Raw genomic sequence first — 22,452 nt, forward strand, 5'->3', positions numbered from 1 at the left:
TCTGAGAAGATGACTCTTCTTCTAGGTATCTGTTTAGTCATAGGCAGCCTTAGAATGACACAGTGAAGGAGAGCACTTAGCAGCATACCGGAGACTAAAACTGCGCAGGTCATCCCTGATGGCAAGGCCCAGGGAAAAACCTGTGGGAAAAGACTGCAAGGCAGTCAGAAGAACCCCCTGAAGAATTCTTCTTCTCTGCTTAGTCTGTGCCTTTTACTGTCACTTCTGCTGTTAGTCAATTCTAGGATTAATATGAAACCAGAATCACCCAAAGTTCCCCCCTTCCTCCAAAATGGAATGTACCCAAATATCAAGTCCCCCCCCATAAGATGCTGTCTAATGAATACTGTAGCAATTAACAAAATTGGAGACAGTCCAGTCCACATGGGGTCTATAAGAGATCAAGAATTCATTTTCCTTGTATGGGTCTAATTGCCAGTAAGAACACATATTATGCCATAAGCAGAGACAAAAACAAGACTTACTAGTTTTGGAGGACTTTCTCAGAAAAGTGTTAAAGAAATATTTGCCTACTAACCTCACGCCTGTGAGGCAACTTATGGATTGTTCTGGCCAACGAATAGGATCGGTAAATGCAGAGACCAAATTCTAGTTAATCCACATAAAACATTTCCATATGTCACCTATGATAAATGTTGACATTGTTCTTTCTTAGTAAGGGGTTGTGAGAGTCTATTACCTATGACCGCGGGTATAAGTGTATCCTGTTTTTGCATGCCCACTGAATTTAAACAATCAAAGGGCACTTTGTTTTCATGCATTCTGGTTACATGCTTCACTTATTTCCTGCCATATGTAATAAAGAATATGTAGAACTTTGTTATGACTACCTGGCAAATTTTATCAATTTAAGTAGAAATCTGTACTGTGAAATCACTGTTGCTAAGAACATTTAGAAATATTAAATCCCATAACTGTTTTCAAAAAATGTAAATTGTTTAAGCATGATTGTTTGGATTTGCTATAAAAATCCTAAACTGAAAAATAAATTTGAGCCGTCCACCTGAAGAGGCTGGCTCCGTGTCTTCTTCGCCGACTCCAACCCTCACTTTCCGGGTCAACCCTGGCTTGCAGAGGCTGGACCCCTGCAGCAGCATGTAAGTACTCCATAAATGATATTTCGTCTGCAAAAATCTCCGTGATGCGTTCAGGGAACAGTAATGATTCCTACACCTTTGGAGTGAAAAGATTTAAATCAGAAAATGATAATCAAGGCAGAAGAATTGAGGGCTAATGGATTCACTGGTGGAAACGGCTAGTTGTTGCAGGCTCTGGTTTTCAGAAGCAGATACAGACACACAGTTAGGGGTGCAAGATATTTCTAAGGGATTGGAAAGATGAAGGAAAGGATGAAGCAGGGTAGGAAAGACAAGTCAAACTGTGAGGCAAGCGTCCAGAAGGGGAGGGAGCTTTTAAGTAAGCACTGCCTTTCAAAGGTATCTGTGTGAGTGGAGACGGTCAGGTCAGGTATTAATACTTCTGCTTCATTCAGTTCTCGAAGGTGGGCAGCCCCAGGAGAGGCATGGCCTCAGACAAAGCAACTTTCAGCTACTGAGACAGACAAACTCCCTGCACTTTGGCAGACACTCGCTCCTTGAAAGGAAACTTGGGAGACAGATCTCCCCATCTATCAAAATAGTGTCCCCTAAAAACATGTCCTCCTTCCCTTCTTGGTGAGTGAAAGAATGTTCTTCTCAGCCCACTTAGAGCCAGGCAGGATACCTGCCTGTAGACAATGGAGACTCCACGTATGAGTCTTTTGTTTCTCTCCGCCCATACTATGTTCGTCAAGGGGACTATATGTTCCAGATAGGGCACCCACTGGACAGAGGAGCCTCCGTCCACTAGCATGGTCTAGTGGCTCTATGGATATCATTCAGAAGAGTTCAACCTTAGGTGTAATACATTGAGGAACTGTTACAGGATCTTAAGGAAGATGGTGATCTTTATTAGACCTGCCTTCAGAAAGGTCAAATGGGCTACCATATGCAAGATTTTTGAAAATGGGCAAGGCTGAAGACAGACAACTTATTATCAATTTTTGAGTGAGACAAATAAGATGCCAAGATCAAAGGATTTACAATGAGAGGGAAGAGGAAAGCTACAGTAAAGGGTTAACTATACAATTTAATAACAGATTGGATGGAGGGCAGAGTATACAGTCTGGGATGTGAGGCTGATATCATTTACTGTATTTCCATCAGAGAGGCTCTGATAGGATAATAAAAGCAGTTAATATTTACCAAATACTTTCGTCCACCAGTCATTGTGCTAATCATCACTTGGCATGCATTTCTCCATCTTCTCAATAGTCATTAGGCATCCTTTCTATTTTGCTGGCAGAACACGAGCTTTATTTAGAAACTAGGTTGTTTTTTTTTTTAATGTCTCCTTAGAGGTCCTCCCTATCCCAAGGAGTAAATGTTCATTAGTCTATGCCAATTGTAATAATTCTATTTTCCTTATCAGTGATTTGTTAGATATGGTGCTGTGACAGAAAAACAAGACAAACTCGAAAGCCTAGTGAGAGTCTTCTGGGGTCATTTTCCTCATAATTAAAAAAGAGGAAAATTTAAAAAAAAGGGGGGGGGACTTGCTCATTCCTGCCTTTCAGCATTGCCAAGTGAGGCCCCTCTGCTGGGAGCTTCTTGTTATGTCCCAAAGGGGCAAGTATAGAGACTCCCAGAGAAAGAGACCAGGAGCCCTCACATCATGGAGCCACTTGAGATAACCAACTTTGATAGACCCCACCTTCTGAGTTCTTGTTATTTGAGGTAGCACACTGTTCTCACTGGTTAAGCCACTTTTAGATTACTTGCCCTTAAAGGATCCTAGCTGATATAAAGGTTTTAGTGTTATTCTCTACGCTTGAAGGAGGTAGGAGAAGGAAGAGACCAAACCCCAAATCTCTCTGAGAGCGGAGATCCTCTGACAGATTTGGTAGTCATCCCCATCAAAGTACTAAAATCTTAAATGCCAGTATTTGGGAAAATAATTGTATCATTTTTTCCCCAACCCTGACATAGGCTTTCATAATCTCAAGTTTTCTTCTCATTTGTAAAATATCCTTTGTTTCACTGGATTTCAGTCATAGCTACTTCCTTCATTGTTGCTATGACCCTTAAGTATTTCACCAGCTCCACTCACCACATAAGACAGAGTGCCATTAGCTCTGAATGGCTGTCAGTGGCTGTTAAAGAACTATTGAAATTCAACCTTTCATTAGTAACTGGCACATAATTTCGTGACATTTAACAGGGCCCTAGGCTGCTACTGTGGCAGCAGACTTTTCAAGGACTGTATTCTTCAGAACAAAAGACACTATTACCAAATTCCAAGATTCTGTCTTTTATTTCCAGCCTCATTAGTGGCTCAGGTGAAACTATCCTTTTCATCTAAATAAAACTGTTTATGTTTTCTTCAACAAAACAACCTCACACCATGTAACCTTTAAAAAATGTATTATTTTCATTTTAATTTTATAGTAGTTGCCTCATGAAGGCAAGATATTCCTGAAGAATAGACAAAACTAGAAAAATCACTCAAACAAAAGGAATCAGAGAATTTTAACCAAATCTTAACTTTAACCAAAACTTATTTTGCTAAGTTCATTTTGTTTAGTCCTCTACTGAGTATGAAAGCATAGGGAACACTGACAGCAATACAATCCTTTAGCATGATGCTATCATTTCCCAAAATGAAATATGATATTAAATGCCAATTCCTCCACCTAAGGTATGGATACCACGTGTTCTCACCTTCACAGAGTCTCAACACTCAACACTCCCTCTCCTGCATCAGTAACTTCTCACTTCTTGATGTCCTATTACCACCAGTGTACAAACATGCACTAATACTGTTCTCTGTGAAACAAACCAAATAAAACCTCCCTTGACCTTGACCTGAATCATCTAACAGTGCTCGACTTTTCCCCAGTTAACTGTAAATTTTCTTGACAAACTTAAGAGTCGTGTCATAGGATCTTCTAAAAGCTTTCCAATCAGGCTTCTGTCCCCTCTATTTCAAGAGACAAATCTTGTCAAAGCCTCTACAAAAACGTGTCCAGAGGTCATTGTTCTTTCCTCACCTTAATCACAGTGACCCACTGATGTCAGCACAACTGCCCATCTTTCTTCCTGAAGCTCTCTCATCTCCTGATGTCTTGGACCCCTCATACTTGAAATTAACTGTCTACCTTGTTAGTGGCTGCATCAGTCTCCTTTGTTAGTTCTTTTTCCCCTGCTGAACCAGTCAATGTCCTGGGAGCTCTTATCAGCTCTAAACACGCTCTCTCTCTAAATGACAGGTTTTCAAGCCTCTGGCTTCAAGGAGAATCTGTCTGTACCTTTAGATCCATCCACATTTGCCCTAGAACTCCTGACTCACACAATGACCCCTCTCCTTCATATCTGTCCATGGGTGTTTCAAGAACTTCTTCAATTCAACAGAGCCCAAACAGAACTCTTAACTCTCCACAGGATCCAACCACCAAACTAGATGCAGTCTCACATTAGCTTTTTTGAATAACTTTATCCAATATCTTAAACCAAACTGACAGATTTTTGTTGATTTCTTACTGTCCATCAGAGATCCCCACTCTCAAGTATACCTACCAAATCATCAACATACCATGTGCATTTTTTCCTCAAAGACCTATACTAAGCCTAGTTCCCCATTTCTACTATATAAGCCACCATTGCTCATTCAGCTTATTCACAGCACTGTAGCTAGCCTCTCTGCTTCCATTTTGTCACCACCTAGATTTTTGGTTTTGGTTTTACTGATTGACTCCAGAGAACTATGATTTACATGCAATACAAAGCACCTATTTTAAGTTTACAAATTCAATGTGTTTGTCAAATGTGCATCCCCAGAGAATCGTTACCCCAATCAAGATATGGAATATTTCCAACACCCCAAATTCTCCATTTGGCCATTTGCATTCTATCCTCCCTTACCTCTGGCTGGGGCAGTAACTGTTAAACTCTGTTACTGTGTATTAGTTTTATCTGTTCTGTAATAATATATACATGGGGTTATATAGTATGTGCTCTTTTGAGCCCTAGGTAGCCCAGCATAATGTTTTATGATTCATCAATATTACATGCCTAATAGTTCATTTTATTTTACAGCCTGGATATACCACAATTTAAGGGAAAAAAAGTCAAAGAATATCTTTGTGACCTCAGAGGATAAAAGCACTAAGTAGATTGTAATAAAAAAAATAAACATCATCACAATGAACTCCCTAAAATTAGTTAATATTCCTAGTCCTGAGGACTTACTTGATATTAAAATATATTTTCCCATCCTCTGTTAAAACTATCTATTCAAAATGCATTTTCTCTAGATGAATCTACAGTAATATACTTTGGTTTTTAGTTGAACAGTTTAGAGCATTTATAATTAATGTAATTATTGATATAGTTGCTTTTAAGTATACCATCTGGCTATCTATTTTTTAATTTGTGCCATATATTTTTTTTGCTTTTTTCTTGCATTCTTTTTGAATATTTTAAATATTTTTATTATTCAATTTTTCTTTACTGTGGTCTTATTAACTGTAATTTTTAAATTGATAAAGCAGGAGTTTTAGAGTTTGCAATGTGCATTTTGTCACTATTTTCAAGTAATATTTTGCCACTTCAGAGATTAGAAAAGTTTAACAGTATACTTCTGCTATAACCCACTCTTCTTTATACATTTTATGTCAATTTCATTACACATCATAAACTCCCCAAATATATTACATTTAAAATTGATCAATAAAACATATTTTACAGAAACAGAAAAATGAGGGAACGTTTTTATTTACCCACAGAGGACTATTCACAGTACTTTTCATTCCTTAGTAAACCTGTCAGACATTCCTTCAGCCTGAAGAAATTTAAACTTTCTTCTTGTGCAGACCATCTGGTGAGGGATTCTCCAAGTTTTTCTTTTCCTTAACATATATTTATTTTCTCTTCATTCCTGGAGGATTTTTTCCCCCTGGATACAGAATTCTAGATTGACATTTGACAAAAAATCAATAATTTTCTTTTGTTTATTCTCCTCCATTTGATCTCTTTTTGTCTCTTCTAAACTTGTATTTTAACAATGATTTTAGGTAACCTGAATTATGTGTTTTGGCTTTTTTTCACAGATTTCAATTTTTTGAAAATCTGGGACACATGACCATATCATGTTTGTAAAATGTTAGTCCATTATTTCTTCAATTTCTGTCAACTTCCTTTTGGAACTCTAAAAATACCATTGTTAGAATGCTTAGAACCATCTCCCAGTTCACTGAGGCTGAAATATACATTTGTTGCAGTAATACTGTTTTCTCTCAGTGCTTCTGTATGCACAATTCCTATCACTGTGTCTGTCTTTCAATCCACTGATCTTTTTTCCATGGTGTTTAACCATCAGAAAAAATTTATCAATGCATATAATGTATTTGGAGTTCTAGACATTCCATTTTGTTCCTTTTTAATATTTTGTATTTCCTATGTTCCAATTTACATCAATTGAATGATCTGGATATTTCCTTTTCCAAGCGCTCTGGCACCTAAATTAAAGGTCATGGGTCACTTTGGTGAAGTACTGGGTAATTTCTATTATACATTTATCACTGTGAAAAGCGATCCTTCATCACAGACAGAACATCTCTTTTAGTCAACAGGTTCATGGTCTGAGAAATGGATCACATCCGGAATCTAGGGAAAAGAATATCATGTTTTAATGGGCAGCTTCTCTCTGCCTCTTCATCATCCAAGTTTTAAATCTATTTTGATTGTATACATTATGCACAACCCGTTTGTTGTCTATTCATATTTCCTTAAGGGCTAACATTCTGTTAACCATCTCCTTACCTCACTGTGAGGCTAGCCTCCTCTGTCTGTCACTCAGATCTTGCCACTCATTGTGATCATTGCACTTACCTTGCTTTTGATTGCTAAGCACTGACATCTTTGTTATTTTGAAATGCAATCATAGTAAATGCTATCAGGATGATGCCCCCAGTTCTATAACAGCACCCCCTAAGGTCATTCTTTGCCTATTAAGAACAGCCCTCACTCACTGAGCTAAATTTTTATTCCCCTTTCACCAGCTTATTCCTTATTACACTGGAATGTTCTCTAGGCCTTCTCATACAACACTATCAGCTGTTTATCTTGCCTCATGGAATACATCCTGCCCACCTCTCTGGGTCTTTTAATTCTTTGTCCTGCCATCCACCCTGAAAACTCTGGAAATTCTGCTTAACTTACTTCAGCTAAATATTTGTTCCATGTTTCCAAGAGTTCTCCTAAGAGAAAATTAGCAGGACCTCCCACGGTAGATGACAGAATATTGAATTCTGTTTCATAGGATATTGCTCCCATATTGATAAACTCTCCTTTCCCTAACTTTCTCTGCTCCCTGCCTTAGTTCAGCACGCTCAGTGTCCAATCCTGTGCACATATTCATCTTCACATGGTCTCTAAGCCAGATCATGCAGCAACTTCAGCATATGGTTGCTCTCTCCTTCCCAAGCCTCATACTTCTTCATATTAGTATTCTGGGATTTCTGCTGGCAGTGCCTTAGATTCGGTTCCCTGAAAATGGGATTTTTCAATGATAAAGGTGATTGGACAATGCTCTCAGGAATTTCATCTGGGAGAGTGTAGGGGGGGCTCTGGCAGAAGGAGAAGCTCAATCACAAAGCAGTTGTAACTGAGCCTTCAGACAATCTACAGAAAGTTCTAGGGTTTGACGTATCCTTTGGAGTTACCCCCAAATAAGTTAAGGATGCCAGATGTTCAAATCTCTGCATCATCTGGTCACTGTCCACAGGTTTTCTACCCACACTCCTTATTCCATTTCAGGAAGAAATGCAATTTTGATCAAAGCAGCTCCTTGTTGCCAAGTAAGAAATCACAATGAAGGCTTTAGCTTTGTGTGATTCTATCAGCAGCTGGTATATAGAAGATTTGACCTTAAAGAGGTGACCTGGTGGGACACCGACTATCTACTACAGACGTACACAAATGTTGAGACCAGTTCCCAAGTTTCTTCTCACTTCCATACCTCTGGGATTTTTTAAATTTTTTTAAATTTAAATTCAAGTTAGTTAACATATAATATTAGTTTCAAGAGTGGAACCTAGTGATTTATTACTAGGATATAACATCCAGTGCTCATCCCAGCAAGTATCCTCCTTAATGCCCTTCACCCATTTAACCCATCCCCCACCCACCTCCCCTCCAGCAACCTTAAGTTTGTTTTCTAAATTTAAGAGTCTCTTATGGTTTGTCCCCCTCTGTTTTTATATTATTTGTTCCTTCCCTTACTCTATGTTCATCTGTTTTTTTCTTAAATTCCACAAGTGAAATCACATATTTGTTTTTCTCTAATTCTGCTTAGCATAACACACTCTAGTTCCACCCATGTGGTCGTAAATAGGAAGATTTTGTTCTATTTGATCTGTGAATAATATTCCTGTGTGTATGTGTGTACCCCATCTTCTCTGTCCATTCATCAGTTATGTTTGCAATTGCTTGGTGCTTACATAGCCATCTCAGTCAAATTTAGCACTGTGCTACTTTGCTCTATTTAGTCAAATCCATCTAGCTTTTTCATGTTTTATCTGTTGGTGGCCTCACCATTCACCTTATTAGACAAGATAGAAGTCTGAATTCCTACATTTTGCTCTTTTTTTTTTTTTTTTCGTGGTTGAAATGCCCTTTCACCCTATCTTCTACAGAGTAAAATTGTATTCACCCTTCAAGGCCAAACTTAGATATCACTTCCTTTCTGGAGCTGTCTTTGGTTGCTATAAGCAAAATTAATTATTCTGTTCTCTAAGCCACTGACATAGGCGGTACATTGTACTCCTCTTCCAGGGCTGCCTTAACAAAATAATAGGGACTAGGGGGGTTAAACAAAAGGAATTTATTTTCCATAGCTCTGGAGCCTGGAAGTTCAAGATCAGGGTGCCAGCGTGGTCAGGTGTTGGTGGAAGCTCTCTTTCTGAGATGCAGATGGCTGCCTTCTCCCTGGTCTTCACATCCAGAGTATGCTCTCTTGCTGTCTCTTCTGAGAAGAGTGCTAATCCCATTGTGAGAGCCCCACCCTCAGGATCTCATGGTAATTAAGTAATTACCTCCCAAGGGCTCCATTTCCAAATACCACTACAGTGGAAGTTTACGGCTTCAATATATGACTCCCGTGATGGTGGGCGATAGATAGACACATTGAATCCATAGCATACATTATTCTGTAACAGGATTTACCACACTGCGTTCATGTAAGTGATATACATGGATAAATTCTCTTTAAACCATGGACTTCTAAAAGGCAGGCGCAGTCCCATTTCATTTTGATCTCCAGTGACTTGCACAGGGATAGCTACTGGGTTATGCTTAAGGCTTATTTGCTGAATTATAAATAAATCTGTATTATACATGTGCCTTTTTAAATATAAAATGGCAAGTCTGGGTTTCTAATTCTATGTTTATATATGCTGGCAGCTTGCCAATATCAAGATTCTGATAGTGATAAATTAGTTATGCTTAGATGGCAGACCCTATTTGGTACTCATAGAACTGTACTTGCACTTCACAACACTTTACACAAACATAATCAGTTAGATATATATTGAGCTCCTTAGTACTTTTTGCTCTAGTTACACACACAGAGGGTCTATGTATGTGCTATTTACCATGACATGCCTAGCACCTAGCACTTGAGAATTTTTTTTTAATGTTTTATTTATTTCTAGGAGAGAGAGAGAGACAGCGTGAGCAGGGGAGNAAGAGGGAGAGGGAGGGAGAGAGAGGGGAAGAAAAAAGAAAAGGAGGGGAGGGGAGGGGGGGCAGAGGAGAGGGGAGGGAAGGGGAGGGGAGGGAAGGGAGAAAAGAAAAGTAAAGCAAGTAGTGATTCACACAGAAGCAGCACTAAGGAACGAAAGGGCCAGCTTTCTCTGAGAAAAAGCATGTACACTGTAAGGCTAACATGAGTTTAAAGTAAGGACTAACTGGAGTTACCAAGCAGTTAGCAAAATGTATAAACATTCCAGATCCTGAAAGCTCCGAATGCCCTACATCAGAATTTAGTCACACACAAGTACATGGATAGAAAAGATGTAGATTCTAAGGAAATAAATGTGACAGTAAGCACAATAATAAGCACAGCATTTTCTGAAGCCAATACCAACTCTGTCCACATCGAAGTTAAAAAAGCAAAGTCTTATGAAAGATTATTAGATGATATATATTTCACAAAATGAAAATAAGAGGTGCTTACTCACTGTCACACTGAATTATTAAAATACTAAGTTGTCAGCGGATAGGAACATGGTAAGGATTATTATTCATATAAATATGTTAATTTTTAGTATATATATTTTCAAAAATGCAAAAAAAATTAAAACTGAATTAGTTTCAGTGACTTAGTGAAGTCATTACATTATTTAAACTACATTTTTTAAAAACTACATTTTATTCGTTTTTTTAAGTTAGTTTATTTTTCAGAGAAAGAGTACAAGCAGGAGAGGGCAAAAGAGCGAGAAGATGCAGAATCCGAAATAGGCTCCAGGCTCTGAGGTAACAGCACAGAGCCTGACCTGAGGCTCAAACCCAGGAAACTTGAGATCATAACCTGAGCCGAAGTTGGATGCCCAACCTACTGAGCCACCCAGGTGCCCTGACTTAGTGAACTTCTTGTTGTTAATCACANTTTTTTTTTTTATCAAATCACAGACATGAATATATTGATCTTTGTGGAAAACACAGCTACAGAAAAAAAATTTTCCAATATTCATCAAAAAAAATTTTAGGCAGGTGAGNAGGAGAGGGCAAAAGAGCGAGAAGATGCAGAATCCGAAATAGGCTCCAGGCTCTGAGGTAACAGCACAGAGCCTGACCTGAGGCTCAAACCCAGGAAACTTGAGATCATAACCTGAGCCGAAGTTGGATGCCCAACCTACTGAGCCACCCAGGTGCCCTGACTTAGTGAACTTCTTGTTGTTAATCACAATAATTAACGGAGCCTAGAACTGTCTATCCTATCTCTGTTTCATTCTTCAGTTCAATCTCCTTCAGTTGACTGCTAGTAAAGCAGTGTAATACTGGTTCTTACCAAGAGCTCATTTGATGGAGGAAATGGGTTTATCAACTAAAATCGATGCTTGGCTTAAACTATGATATGAACTCAAACCTCCATTAGCCAAAGGACAGTGATAAATACAGCAAGCCCATCAGGGCCTCCATATATTGATGACTCAATAGGCTGATTTAAATAGCAATGACTCACATTCCAGTAAATCTTCATTACTGTGAGCAAACCAGATTGTAACCTTTTAGTGTTCTTAGAAAAAATTGGTTATTGATCATAAACAAAAGTCATAGAATCTGATACACACATAATGCAATGAGAAACAGGGAAGTATCCTTCATGTTAATGGCAGTTGACACTGCCACGGACCTTCTTCTGAAGCAATATAGATCGACTTAATGGGATTTTCTCCCATAAGAAACATTTTCCAAACCCTGAGATTTACTGTGTTCATTCCCCATGTTGTGTGGCAGGATTTATTTTCCAGAGTAATGGCTTTAAGCCCATAGAGCTTTCTTCAGTTTTGGACTTATAACCTCCTTGTTCTTATTTCTTTCTTAGTTTATGATTAAGTGGAAGAGACCATATAAATCTTCACAATTAATCATTAATTTCCTGTAGGCTTTTTTCATGCAGTCTCAAAGTAATTTTCAAAGAGATAGTTTTAAGTCTGTAGCTTGCCTTTAGAAAATACTAAGTAAAATATATCTTTTGCCCCCTCTCCGAAATTCTGTATTACAGTCTGTTATGTTTTTTCATGAAATGTCTTTTTGCATTAGGTGCTCCATATCAAGTAACAATAAATGTTTTAGTATTAAACCAAGGAGTAGAAGATATAAGAAGCAGATATTTTAAAAATAGCTTCTTTTTAATCATTAATATAAAAATGGTAAAGGATGAAGTATGTATGAATGGGATCTTCTCCTTTCTTGCCTTAAAATACAGAAATTATGAATAAAATAAATTCCTGGGTAAGTATCATTAGTTGGAAAGAACAGTTCCTTTTAATTAGCCTTAATTAAAAACTTCTTGTGCCAGCTTAAAAAATAATTTAACTTATATAAGCAGAAATGTACTCCATGTGAAATTATAATCTGAGCTCAAATTTTTATTGTTAAATTAAAATGCAGAAATATTATATTGTTTATTAATAAATATTAACACTATAGCAAGATATCTAACCTCATAAATTCTAAAAATAGGTCAATAATTATGCATTACTTTGCAAAGCTTGAATGGTAAACATAATTTACTCTTTTGTGGGGTGGGGCTTAACACATAGTATCTCTGATTCAGCCTTATGTACCTTTGTAAAATTAGTATGTTACTTGAATATTTAAATATATTTAAAGCCTGGGTGGCTCAGTCAGTTAAGCGCCAGACTTCAGCTCAGGCCATAATCTCATGATTCGGGAGTTTGAGCCCCGCACTGGGTTCTGTGCCTTCAGATCCTTTGGATCCTTGCCCTCCCCCCCCGCTCATGCACTCTCTAGCTCTCAAAAATAAAAAGTTAAAAATTATAACTAAAAGTAGTGTGTATACTGCTTGGTCAGAACAAAGCACACACAACTTAAAAAATCTATAGAACCTTAGTAAAACTGTTCAAAAAAAGGAGAAAAATAAAATCATCAGTATTTGGAATGGAAGAGGGGTATTTTTATAGATCCTTTGGATTAAAAAAAAAAGTAAGAGACCATTATAATCAACTTTATGCTAACAAACTTGACAACAGAGATGAAACTGAAATATTCTTTGGAAAACACAACTTATGAAACTTGACATGAGAAGATATAGAAAGTTTTGATACCATATTTATTATCAGAAATATTTCTACAAATCCTCTATCACTACGCTGATGAATTCCATCAAACTTACAAGGAATAAATATTACAACTTGACAAAGATATGTCCAAAGATGATAGAGAAGGAACCACTTGCCAATTTAATGTACGTGGCCATCATAACCCAATTATCAAAACTGGATAAAGACAGTGAAATAGAAGATTATATAGGTTCAAAGAAATCCTCAGATGTAAATTGAATCCAACATTTAAAAAGAAAATATACGATGATCAAGCTGGGCTCTTCTCTGGAATGCAGTTACTTCAACATTTGAAAATCAACCAATATAATACAAAATATGAAAATAAAGGAGAAAAACTGTATGTTTATTTGAAGAGTCACCTAAACAGAGCAAATTCAATTCACATTCATAATAAAAGAGAGGACTAAAAAGGGAATTTATTCACTCTGTATAAAGTCACCTAAAAATACAGCTGAGATCACACACAATGATAGAGAATTAAATTTTCCATCCTAAACATCAATAACATGGTATGCATTTCACATATAGTATATGTTCTAGGCAATGAAATAAGGTGATAAAAAATAAATAAAAGAAAAGAAAATCAGAAAAGAAGAAAACTGTTTCTATAGTTGTAAATGCCATGACTGTCTTCTAATTTCAAATCAACTATCTCAACTAGTAAGTCAGTCACAGAGAGTGGTTTCCAGGAAAAAAGTCAAAGTACAAAAATTAACTGTATTTCTATATAATTGTAGAAAAAAATGGAAAATGAAATTTTAAAAGACATGTAAAATAGTGTCAATACAGCATACTTAAATAAAATTTTTCAAAAATACAGGATCTTTGCACCAGAAACAATGCTAAGACAAATTAAGACAAAAAGAAATGAAAATATATACCTTTTTAATGTATTAGAAGACTGAATCCTGTTAAAAATGACAAAAGTTGACCCAAAATTCATATATATCCAGTCAATATCCCTGCTGGCTGTTTTGTAAAAATTGAAAAACTAGCTCTGAAATTTAAATGGAAATATAAAGGGCATAAAATAGGCTAAACAATTTTGGGGGAAAAAAGAGCAAAGGTGGAGGATTTAAAATCCACATTAATTTAAAGTTTAGTATACAGGCATAGTAATCAAGACATTGAAGCATTAGCCCAAAGAGAGGCAAATAAAACAACAAAACAGAGTACAGAAATGGACCAATACTTATAAAATCAACCGAATCAACATAATTCAATGGTGAGTGAAAGTAAAATCTTTAAAACAAATGCTACTGAAATAGCTAGGTATAATATTAGGGCAGAGAGGCAGGGAGGCAGACAAAGATTCTGACTCTTAATTCACACCAATAAAAAGCAGGAAAACTATGTACGTAAATACTCACAAGAAAAGATATATAAACAGCAAATAAATAGCAAAATATGCTCAATGTCATGTTTTTAGTCATCATGGAAATTCAAATTAAAACCACAATAAATATTACTAAACAGCCACTAAAATGGTAGAATTAAATTTTTTAAAAAGTTAAAAGACCAACAACTTAAGTTTTGTCAAGAGTGGAGAACAACAAAATTCTCATGTATTTCTAGTGGAAATATAAAATAATACAATTAATTTTTTAAAATGGCAGTTTCCTTGAAGGCTAAATATATACCAACTTTATGATCCGGTAACTCCAATTCCAGGTACCTGTCCAGAAGAAATAAAAAATATATGTTCACAAAAAAAGTTAGAGAAAACAGGGAAAGAAATATGCATAGCCCAAATCTAGAAACCACCCAAATGACCATCAACAGAAAAATGGATAAACAAATTGACTGTGATACAGTCATATTATGCAATACCACTCAGCAATGAAAAGAAGCAAACTGCTTATACATAAAACAACACGGTTCAATGTCACAGGCATGCCAAGGAAAAGAAGTTGAAAATAGAAGAATATATACTTGATGATTCTATTAACATGAACTTCTCCAAGAGTGAAAATGAATCCACAGTGAAAAAAGCCAGGGAAGTGGTCATCCCTGGGTGAGTGGAGATGGAGTATTAGGGACACAAGGGAATTTCTAGATAGAGAAAGAATGATACAGAACAGATAAAAGATGGTTACTGGAATGATATCGTCAAGTAGCTGAGACAGAATGTATTCTAGTGCATAAGCAGAGGAATTAAATTCAGACAAAAGCACATATGGATCATTTTTAACAGGCAGGAAGTCAGAGTACATAAGTGTAGATACCTGTAAATGGGTAAAACTAAGGATTTTACAGTTCACAGTTAAGTAGGAATCAAAGTCATCAGCTAAGAATGAGGATGACAGGAAACAGATCAATGATTTGAGGAGGAAGCACAATATAGAACATGAGTGGAAAAGAAGCAGAGTAAGCTTTTCAGACAGCATTAAATAAATTCCATTGGCTCTTTTTGTTCAGAATTTATAGTGGGATGAAAGAATGTGGTGTGTTCTTCCCAGTCTTCTCTAAGTTTATGGATATGTATGTGAAGTTTCTGAAGAGTTGGATTCAACCATAGCTGCAGTTAAGCCCAACTATCTAATGAAGTAAGAAAATAACAAGGGAGTTGAAAGTTTATCAAAAGGAGGGTTTCTAAGGATTAAGAAAACTGACCTATGTAATGTGCATAAAGATGCTGAGAGTGTGAATGCCTATTATGTCAAGTGACTGAAGTAAATGGGGTATTGGAGTAAGCAGTGAGTACTTAAAGGGGAGCTGGGGAAAGAAGAGAGAAATGAAATACAGGAAATAGAGGAATAATACAGAATGTGGGGTAAAAACTAAGGTCTAGTGTATGGCTAGGGAATAAATATCTCAGGAAAGAGGGATGTCAAAAGAAGAGGTACTCAAGAAATGGAGGGGGCAAGGTGCTGGAAGGTTTATCTATGAGTCGGTGAATATTCACATTGCCACAAATTAACATGGAAGAGGTATTGAAGATAATGACAAAGAGCTGAAAGCTAAATCTCTGAGAAATGAAGGGAGAATGACCAAGACATAGGCAAATTCCAGAAACAAGGAGAGGTAATAAATCTGTTATTATGAGGTTTAAATCTTGGTGGTGGGGATGCTTGCAGAGGAGCATAAGGGAATGGCCCAAAGTGGTCTGAAAACAACCATGAAAAGCAGAGGTGACACCAACCTCACCTTAAAGGCCAGTGTCAAAGCCCAGTTAAGCATGAAAAAGCAAACACTGAATGAAAACTTCAGGGTAAATAGAGTCTTTAGGGAAGACCCTCGGTTTTTTAAGATCTAGAAAGCGAAAGAGTGTTCAGAGAAGAGTTTTAAAGCCCATTATATTATAATGGATTGTGAGCTCCAGAGAACACAGTAGAAGGGTTCTGGAAGCTAAGGAAGAGTTTAAGGGATGGAATGGCAGGTAGAAAGGGTATTTAGAATGAGTGAGGTGATATGGACCAGGAAGCATGAGTTCCTGGTGTTAACTGTACAAATTACTTGTTTGGGATTTAAGCCAAATAGAGACAACAAGACTGTAAATGTGGGGGCTGAGGGGTGGTATGAGAAGATATACATGTATTGTTGCCACCTTGACCTTACTGATTGAGAAAAGGAGGTCTGAGATTCAGAACTTGTTTACTGTGTGAAGACCGCTTTATGGCCAGAATGATAAGCATTGAAGGCCTAGGAGGTGTGGTCTTAGACCACTGTGTGAGCTTATTCTTGACTTCTGTTAACAAAGAGGTATTTTACACCAAGTTTAGACCAACTTAAATTTTTCTGTACTTTGTAAATAAAAGTTACACATTTTTATCTAATATGTATCAAGCACTGAGTACATGCCAATGTCAGCATGTTCTAAGTGTATACATACAGGTTTTAACTCAATTCAAAAATCATATGAAGTACATGTAATTATCATCCCTATTTTATAGATTAAAAAACTGAGGCAGAGAAGGTTAAATATCTTTCTGAAGATCACAAAAGTAGTGTTTAGGGGTACCTGAGTGACTCAGTCAGTTAGGCATCTGACTTCAGCTGAGGTCATGATCTCCCAGTTTGTGTGTCTGAGCCCTGCATCAGGCTCTGCGCTGGCCCTGAGAAGCCTGCTAGAGATCCTCTCTCCCCCCTCTCTGCCTTTCTCCCACTTGTGCACTCTATTTCTCAAAATACATAAACATTTTTTAAAAAACACACCAAAAGTACTGCTTAAAGTCAAGATTTTAAGAGAGTCCACTCTATAGACTTAGTTTTAAATGCTAAAAACTGAGAATATATTATTTGGGGGGGGGGGGTTGTTGTTGTTTTGGTGAGCTTAGTAGAGCCTCATTTTTTTATGTTACAAGTTTGCTTAGAAAACTTCCAAAATAGTATGTGGAATGAAAAAATTATGTTGCTCTCTTTTAATTCTTAGCCTTTAACAACACCTGGATTTATCACCTTTTATATTTGAGGATGAAAATGATGTGTTTAATGGATTCAATTATTTCCCCTTTGCAAATTTTAACTAGTGAACTATGGTAAACATTCATTTTTACTGTTAATTACACCTATTACGCAAAATGGAAAAGCTTTTTCACCATAGGAACAGAAATTTAAAAAGTTCTTTCTAACAACAACAGTGCTCCCAAGTCTGTTTCTTATATTTAGTTAAAGCATCCATTGAAGATACACACGTGGGCTGTGAAAGCAGTACAGAAGTGCAAGGATCACTGGAAGAAAACGGAATAGCTCTTCAAGGGACGAGACAATACAAAGGTCAATTATTTGTAAAGCCATTAGATAAGAGCCTGTTCTTATTTTCAAGCCCTAAACTCTGCACTTGAGGTTCCAGGGTGATGAGTTTGATCAAACATTACTTTAAGAGGCACCCAGATGAATGCTCACTCAGATTGTATTCTTTGGCCTCAAGGAGTTTTCCTGATAGGTACATTTTGTAGTATTTCCTACCTTTAGCAGGTGCCTTAACATCCTTTATATAAGATCCCAATTGATGACCTCCAATGATTATCAAACGAGTCATAACTTTGTCCCTGGTTAGTATTTTCTATCAAGTAAATAATCATTTGTAAATTTAGTTAATAATCAAAAAAATCCCCAATTTTAAAAATGAAAAATCTGTTCTGTTAATTTGGGGAGAGTTTTGAGAATCGTATATATGCACCATACTTCTATTTTATCAGATTTTATTTCTCCTTGCTATGGCATATTATTAATGTCATCACTCTGAGCAGAACATAAATGTCCACATTTGTTTCTTCTGCTTCTGAATGGGAGAAACTACGCTAAGAAAAAAAAATCAACAGAAGACTGGACAAGATCAAAGTTTAGTAAAGTACATACCACTAGGAAGATTTCTCCTTTTTTAAAAAAATCTATTTAATAAAGCCTAATTATGCCAATTTACTTTGTCCTCATGGAAGCTAACTATTCAGGAGTCTTTTTTGTAAGGATTATTCACACATTTGACAGTTATTTGTCAATGTGTCCCTAACCTGTTCCTTCTCCAAATGAAATCATACACAATTATTTTTCTATTGGTCTTTAATCATCTCTGTATGTTGTTTTGCCATATAATTAACAAGATCTGTAATGTTCTTCAGAGTGAAGTTTTAATGTATGAAAAAACCAAGAGTCTAAAAAAAAATGAAAAACAAAGTGGGAAACCTATAACTTCTTATAACTTATCTAGCATCTTACCGAGACTCCATGATTATCTCCAAATTTTTAACATTTAATCAATACAAGATGCATGTCCCATATATGAATATAGTGTTCTCAGTACTCAGGACTCAGAAGATTTCTTTGTTTACAGTAGTAACAGTAAAGTTAAATCGAGCAAGCACATTTCCTTGCAACCTCCCTTGCCATCACTAGTAAGCACTGCTTAGAGAGCGGAGGGAACCTTGGGACCACTTGTATCTGGAAGTATCTTCTTTCTCAGGACCCTCACACCTTTTTGTTGCTCACAGCCTACATAATGTTCCATGCACTATCCAGAATAGCAGTATTACACAATATGTCCAAGTTCACCAAGGGTAAGAAAGCGAGAGGAAGATCTGACCAGGCCTGCACCAGCTGAGCAATGCCCTAACCAGCATGACATCTAGAAAATTCTGACCAGAAAAAAAAAGGAGGGTGGGGGAACAGGACTAACTGGGGGCGGGACTAACTGGGATAGCAAGATGAGCTCAGGAAAAGCAACTTTATTGATTGGACCTGAAGGAGAATGAGAACGAAAGCAACATGGTTAGGTTCCCCACGGATCGTCCAACAAAAAAGCCTGAAAGATCAGGCATGATAAATCCTAGTTTGGTAAAAGAATCCTTCCAACTGACTCCACTCACATGGGGTCTCACATGTTTACTCAAATCACTAAGACAAACCCTCATTTGGAACCCGAAGCTCTGAGCCCAATGCCCCACCTTTACTACTTTTATTTTTACCAGTTGCCTGTAGGCCTTCTCACTGTGCAGCTGAGCACCACAAATACCATCCCTGCAAAGAGAACTCCGGTCCTGGATATCATCACCCTCAACCATCAATTACTGTGTGCTTCTTTTTATTTCTTCCTACTTTGCCTTTTATAATAGATCATGTTTAATTGCTTTTTTTAAGTTGAATGATATAGTCTCTGCTTAAGATTTAACAGGGCCATGAACAACCTGGACATCTGCCTGGCTATTTTTCCAAAATGGGCATAATATGACTCACAGTAGCTCATAAATATCACTCGACTCGAATTGGCTGGGGTTTGGCGTGGCTGGATAACTTGAAAGCGATTTTTTAACTAGATCACAGTCCTAGGCCATTATCACTATCCCATAGCCAGATGGAATATGGGCCATCATGATCACCACATATAGTCCACTCTTGTGGTCTTCTCGGTGATAAGCTGCCTGACTTCCTCCTACAACATAAGTGAGCCTAAAGGAAATGCACAGATTTTCCTTTGATTGGCCACTATGCTTTGTGCTAAAATAATCACAGTCATTTTCATGTCATTTGGGATGTGACCTCTTAGAATGTATCTTTGTCACTTTTCATTTCCCTTAGTTGTCTTCCATTTTGCACATATTCCCCTGCTGTTACCTCTCCATCTTGACTCTAAATACTGGAGTGCCCAAGGGCTCTATATTTGTGCTTCTCTATTTACACTCCCTCCCTAGATGATCTCATCTAGGCCCATGAATTTACTCATCACCTACATGTTGATGACTCACAAATGTGTATCCCCATCCTAGATCCAACTTGGAACTCTAGCTGCCTCTCTTGACACGTCCACTTGGATATCTATTATTCATCTCAGCCTTATATCCTAAACCAAATCCTGATTCTCCCTCTTAAATCTGCTCTTTCCTGTACTTCAGATTTACCCAACCGAATGAACAGCAACTTCACTATTCTATTTGCTCAGAACTCCAAAAAACAAAATATTTGAAGTTACTCTTGACACCTCTATCTCTTACAACCCATAATTTATCAATCTACAAACAAGTATCATTAGCTAAACTTTCAAAATATATCCCAACAGTGGGTACCTTTGACCACTTTCACTGCAATTCATCTTGGTATAAGACATCAACTGCTCTCTTCAGGATTATTCCATCAGGTGGCCTGTCTCTTGGCTTCAAACTCTGCCCTAAGTCCCATTTGCATAGGAGAGTGTTCCCTTTAAAAGATAAATCATCTTGCTCCTTAGACCTTGCCACTTCTCAAATACACTCCCTATCATAACTGCTCATTTTACTCACAGTAAAATCCACAGTCCTAAAATCACTGTAAAATTCTACAAAGTCTGACATTACCCTGCTACATCTTTACCTCATCTCCCCTCTGTCTATGCTTAGTCACTCTGCTCTAAGCTACCTGACTTTTCCTCCTCTGAGTATGTTTCTGACCCAGACCCTTCCCTCTTATTCTTTCTTATCCTGAAATGTGCTCCCCACAACTGCATATTGCTGACTCCCAATGTTCCTTTGGGTCTCTGCTCAAATGGCACCATTCCAAAGGAGTCTTGCCTCACTGCTGTATATAAAATAGCATTTTTACAACATTGATTTTCCCAACCTCCATCATTTCCCATTCCCCTTGCATTGGTCTATTATTTTCTATGTTACTAACAACAGACATATTCCATATCTGTTATTAAATATAAAAAATTTGTATTTACTTTTCATTTGCCTACTCTCATTATAATGCAAGCACTGCTGTTTCTGTGTGTAACTATATTCTTGTTCTTAGAATGGTGCCTTGGCCCAGAAGACACAGATTCAATTTTTATTGAATCTATTCATTAGTTTTGTAGGAATGGCAGCATAATTCTTGGAATTGTAAGAGATGTGTTTCTTGTGTAATTAACATATTCCTAAAGTAATCAAACAGTCTGTGTCTTCTCAAGTGATTTCTGAACCACCAAATTATATCAACATTTGACTATTTGTGTTTTTGCCATTCCTAGTACTTTTGTAATTTAAGCCAAAATTATGAACAGAATAGAACATAGATCTCCAAATACATTAAAACACAAGAATTTAAAAATAATAATATTAATGATTGAGCTAATCATCTTATTACAAGAGGATTTAATTTACCTTCATTCACGAGAATCTATTCAGGAGAGTTCCAATACAATTGGAAGAAAACAAAAAAGAAAAGAAAATGAAACATCAATAACAAAATCATCACTTCGAGTCCCACAACTTATAAGGAGCTCCTCAGATCAAACAGAAGATAAATATTTCTACTGTCATCCTACCACATACCTAAGAATTTCATCAGGTTAACAAGCACTCTCTTGTTTCTAAGTTCTAGTGGGAAGCTTGGTAGAGGTGGGTCTTTATTTTAAGTTTATATATCTATTTTGAGAGGAAGGGGAGAGAGGGGAAGAGAGAGAGAATCCCAAGCAGGCTCTGCACTGTCAGCAGAGTCCGACATAGGGTTCGAACTCATGAACTGTGAGATCATGACCTGAGCCAAAATCATGAGTTGAACACTCGACCAACTGAGCCACCCAGGTGCTCCTTAGGTGGGTCTTTATTTTAAGTTTATATATCTATTTTGAGAGGAAGGGGAGAGAGGGGAAGAGAGAGAGAATCCCAAGCAGGCTCTGCACTGTCAGCAGAGTCCGACATAGGGTTCGAACTCATGAACTGTGAGATCATGACCTGAGCCAAAATCATGAGTTGAACACTCGACCAACTGAGCCACCCAGGTGCTCCTTAGGTGGGTCTTTATTGAAGAAAATATCTCAAATACTTTTCTTGGCTTTGCAAAATGTGGTTTTAATAGCAAATTGCTCTATGCAAGAAAATGGTAGTAATTCGGCATAGAAAGGGAGAGCAATGGCCTTACAGCAGGATGCTACAAGGAGTTAGATGGCTCTAATTTGGACAGGGAAAGGAAAAGTAGGAAGTGACAAAAGAGAAATCCCCCATCCTCCAATACAAAACATGGCATTTTTAGTTAATACTATCTAATGTACAAACTAAAGTAAGTGCTGGCATTTGAGCTAGGCTATAATCCTCCACTCTTTCTCCTTAGTTTTAGTAAAGCATGCTAGGCAT

At 37.2% G+C, this 22,452-nt stretch overlaps 1 long non-coding RNA gene across 1 annotated transcript in view; it reads right to left on the minus strand.

The window, feature by feature from the left end:
* LOC144216908 (uncharacterized) overlaps window positions 1-22,452 on the minus strand; it is a 62,588-nt gene that overhangs the window by 32,346 nt on the left and 7,790 nt on the right. The window lies entirely within an intron of this gene.

The sequence above is a fragment of the Crocuta crocuta genome, unplaced genomic scaffold (assembly GCF_008692635.1).
Source record: "Crocuta crocuta isolate KB4526 unplaced genomic scaffold, BGI_CrCroc_1.0 scaffold218, whole genome shotgun sequence".
NCBI lineage: Eukaryota > Metazoa > Chordata > Mammalia > Carnivora > Hyaenidae > Crocuta > Crocuta crocuta.